Source organism: Octodon degus, unplaced genomic scaffold (genome assembly GCF_000260255.1).
Source record: "Octodon degus isolate 3935 unplaced genomic scaffold, OctDeg1.0 scaffold00404, whole genome shotgun sequence".
NCBI classification, from domain to species: domain Eukaryota; kingdom Metazoa; phylum Chordata; class Mammalia; order Rodentia; family Octodontidae; genus Octodon; species Octodon degus.
In genome coordinates this window covers 295,637-300,375 of record NW_004524980.1, presented here as the reverse complement: position 1 = coordinate 300,375, position 4,739 = coordinate 295,637, and the positions used below count along the sequence as shown (strand labels likewise).

General features: G+C 34.7%; 1 protein-coding gene across 4 annotated transcripts in view; it reads left to right on the top strand.

Moving 5' to 3' along the window:
• LOC101563803 (bile salt sulfotransferase-like) overlaps positions 1–4,739 on the top strand; it is a 43,045-nt gene that overhangs the window by 29,070 nt on the left and 9,236 nt on the right. The gene's annotated exons all lie outside the window — the stretch shown is intronic.

Genomic DNA, 4,739 nt, shown 5'->3' with positions numbered 1-4,739 from the left:
AGCTACATTCTCTTAGTTCAGTGTGAAGAAAGATTTGTACTAATAGTGTTTAGACAAGATATTATATCTCCATCTTGTACTATAAATACTATGAAGACAATAATATGCCATTTATTAATTATTGTAACTATCCTACTAACCTGTTTTGAAACTGTCTCAATGATATTTCTTTCTCAATAAAATTAATATTATATCAAAAAAGAAAGAAATATGGCATTGTGATATAATAAAGAAATGCTAAAAAGGGGGGTTAAATATATTAATTTTAATAACCCTAATAGTGCACTTCCCATCTCTTTTATTAAATATGTTAATAAAATGCTTCCAAAGAATAACAATCAATTTATCTTCTGATTTCTGAGATTTCTTGAAATGATGATTTTACCCTACTCCTTTGAGGCATGTGTTAGGGCAAATCATCATGACAGAAAAATATTGTCACACTTGTAGAGGTGCACTTTTATCTAGAATTCATGAATATAAATCAATAAGAGAATTAGAGAATTAATTTTAAAAGAAGGAACAAAAATCACTTAGTTGGAAAGAGGAAATAAGGATCCAGTAATCTGAGGTCTTTGTTCTCAGATTTTCTTATCCATCAAGTAAACAAATCTTCCCATTCAGCAATATTATTGCTTGACTTACAGATTTAAGAACTGAGACCCTGACTCAGCTAGTTTCCTTTTCTTTACCCTATGTGCACATTGTTTTTTGTTTTGTTTTGTTGTTTGTTGTTGTTTTTGTTTTGTTTGTTTGTTTGTTTGTTTGTTTGTTTTTCCAGTACTGAGGATTGAACTCAGGACCTTGTGCTTGCCAGGTAAACACCTATTCTAATGAGCTATCTCCCTAGCCCTGCACATTGTTGAATAATCTGTCTTTGTTTTGTTGTTGTTGTTGCTGTTGTTGTTGTTATTGTTGTTGCTTTGCCAAGGTATTCAATGTGATATCATGGAAGTGCCCCACATTTAAGCCCAAGTTAGTTTAAAAAAATAGTGTTCATTAGTGTTTTGATGTTTTGAGAGAACTATATATTAAAGAATGAATGTATCCTTGTCACAGTGTATGACTTACAAACTAAGTGAGCTTATACTATAACCTCTGACCCAGTTGGCTCCTTTGTGTTTAAGTGAAAGTGTTCAAAACAGGAATTGCAGCTATGGCATCAAAGTGACCCAAGCTTCTTCTCAGTTTACTGTTTTTCTTAGCTACTCTTTCTAGGAGGGATTAACTCTTTATTTGCCAGAATGCACACTGTCATTCTAAACTTTTCCTGCTGGTCCTGCAACTTTCTCTACAGTATGATACAAGAAACTGACACACCCAGTGGCTGCCATGAGACATAAACAGCCAATAGGTAAAGATTTCATATGCTTATGCACTTGGTATCAATCCTAATGAAAATACTGCATGGAAATTTGCTAAAAAAAAATCTCTCCTTTCCAAAAAACTTGTAGCTCTAGTATTTTGAGGATGGAGATACATGAAATAAACATATGAAATTTTTCAAAACATTTTGAGTAGGTCAGTACTGCTGACACCTCTGGTCAAGAGAAGAACACAAAGACTTCCATGTTCATAATCAGACCGAAATTAGAACGTAAATATTGCTAAGACCTTGATCTTTCACCTCACTCTAATTTACATTATCTATAATTGGAATATATTTGTATAACATATGCAATGTACAGATGGAGAGGAGAAACATGAAGAGACCCAAGATTTGTGCCAATGCAACATGGCACAGAGTTTATTATGTCTGGGTGAGGGAGACAAGGAATATTATCAGACTGTCATCCTGAAACAAACAGAAGGGTATCTCCTTTTTAAGGATAGAGAAGAGAAAGCAGGGGTCATTATGTAGAAAGACCCCAATAAACATCTGTGTTCAAAGTTCTGTTTAAGTCTTTCATTTCAGGGGCATTGTCCTTGAAATGTATGGTGCAAATTTTCAAGTGTCTCCAGATGTCAAAGAACTTGCAACATTCTGAATCCTGTATTATCTCCTTTCCTGTGCTTTCCATGACAATGTTGGTACTAAGCTGACATCCTTGCTGAGAGATGAGATCGTGACAAAAATGCTTCTGGGGGAAGACAGATCTGGTGCTGTTAGAGTCACATCAAGTTACACACTTTCACTATGTGGTGTTCATTCCCACCATTGTATTCTCAAAGAAATCATTTGTTTTGCTTTACAGATTTCCAGTGGAAGATAAATTTTGCTTCATGACTATCATACTTCTTATCACATTTATGTGTTATTTAGGAAACATTAAGATTGAATTTGTAGATCAGTGCTCATCTCTAAATGTGTTAAAACAGTGAAGGTTTGAGGAGGACAGGAGGAAATGATTCAAAAGAGGGGAAGGGAGTAAAGTGTTATAAGTTCATTGCTAATTTCCAAGAATTAAACTTTTGAGACCCAGATTTCTGAAAATATTTATATCATGAGCCATATTGGAGTATACTTATTCCCTTAGAAGAAATTTAGTTACTAAGTAGTGTGCACAGAACATACCCATTGAAAATGGTGATGTACGAGTCAAGATTAGAAACTCCAAGAAGAAAACAATGCATCAGATACCCCGACTTATCAGGTGATCTCCAGAGTGTGAGCACACCCTACTCAAAGTTTAAACACCTAAGATGAAACACTGTGCATTATCATTAGGCTATGAAGGCATGAAAATTTTGGTATACACTGTTTAATGTTATCTTGACATACAAGGCTGGTAAGTCAGGCCTAACAGGACAACATTGTCATTGAAAGTCAAAAGACAAACACAGGCTTTGGAAGAGACAAAATAGAGAGGATGTACAGAATTTGTGGAATAATTTTGTGAGGGTAATTCTTGCCCAATATGATCCTCTAGAAAATAACCACCGTGGAAGCCTCTCTCCGTTCAGAGTCCTGCCATAGTGGAGAGGTGATGGGAGGTGTTTCTCTAGCCCAGGGCAGCCCACTGGAGTTCATGAAAGATAATTCTTGGTTGAAACTTTGTCGTGTTGGTCTATCTATTTTGACAATGTGGTATTAAGTTCTCCAATTACACTTATGCTAGTGCCTATTTAATTTTTCTCATCCCTTAATATTGGTTTTATACTTTTAGGTGCCCTGTATTTACTACATATATAGTTGTGATAGTTATCTCTTTTTTGTTTTCCCTTAACAAGTATATAGTGTCCTCCTTTGTCTCCTTTTATGAGACTTGACATGAAGTTCACATTCTCTATGAACAGAGTATGTCCCCTAGTTTTTTCTGGGTGCTTAAGCACATAAGCTGAGAGAAATGGGAAATTCTGAAGCAAAAATGATTGCCATATCCAAATCCAGGGCATGCATTGTGGTTATTTTCATAATGAAAACTTCCACATGTAGCAGAAAAAAACAGAAAGTTCAGTGACAATATATGATGATTTCCCAAGTGAGAAATGTTTTTGGTTTCAGCGACAGTAATAGAATCAGACACTCTGAAAGTAGCTAAATTGTGGTTGCAGTAGAGATTTAGCCCTTGCTGCTGCTATTGAACTGTGTGAAGGATAGATTTGAAGAGGGAAGTTTGTGAGGGAAATCATTTCCACAAAGGGAGAAATGTCAATGGATGTAATTACAAGATGCACAACAGCTCTGTAATATTCCCTCGGTCATTTCTCTATGTTAGCTCATATATGCATGTTAGTGAGATGGTAATAAAAGACCTTAGAGGAGATATGTTATAGTGTTACCTCATAATTCCACTAAATTTATAACCAGTAAATATTTAGATGTCACTATATTGGGAGAAGAAAGCTTAAAAATCATTGGAATGTAAATTTTCAAAGGAAATTGCATACAAAGTTGTAATGTACCCATATCTACCGTAATCAGGTAAACTTTCTTTATTCTGAAAAGAACATGCAGTTCCAAGAAAAAATTGAAAGTAAAGTTTATCAATTATGAAAAAGAGATAATGAATCATAATGTGCTAAGCACTTCTCTCTCTGTTTTGCTGTCTCTAAGTGAGGTTGATCTTATTGACGCATCTTCAGGATATTGGAGGCCTTTTCACAAGACTAAAAAATACATGCATTACGTATGCCAATTGTACTTAGGAGAAGTCTATTTGCAGTTAGCATGACATTACCTCCAACTAGTAAAGATACATTTATTTCAAGATAAATTCGTGTTAGTTATCTTGCCTCATGGCTACAAAATGCATGGAAGAAACAAATTAAGAGAACATAAGCTTTACTTAGGTTAAGGGGCTCACTTAACTATAATGGACAGGAAAGTGCTAGTAAGAGGAAGAAGAAGAAGAAAGTTTCCACTTTAAAAGGCACCCTCCAAAGGACCTGATTTCATCCTGTCAGGCTCCATTTCCTAAATTTTCCATCAATTTTAAATTGCACTAGTAGGAATAAACCAATTTCTTCATAAGTGGCACTGGGGACACTTAGAAAGTATGGTAATACTGTAGTTTTGTTCAACGAATTTCATTGATATCTCTGATTTTATTCTAGCACATATACCTGACATAAAAAGCACTCCAAGAATACTTTTTGATTTTGAATAAACAGAGAAAATAATTAACCAAAACTTAATGTTCCATATCCATCATGTTGTGGTGACATTCGCCTACCCAATTGAAATGCATACCTATGTCCTCATAAACAAATATCAAAACCATTGAAATTGTGTAAAAGTAAAAGCAGTAAAAGTCAGTCATGACCTCATGTTCAAAATTCCATATGTCTGTAACATT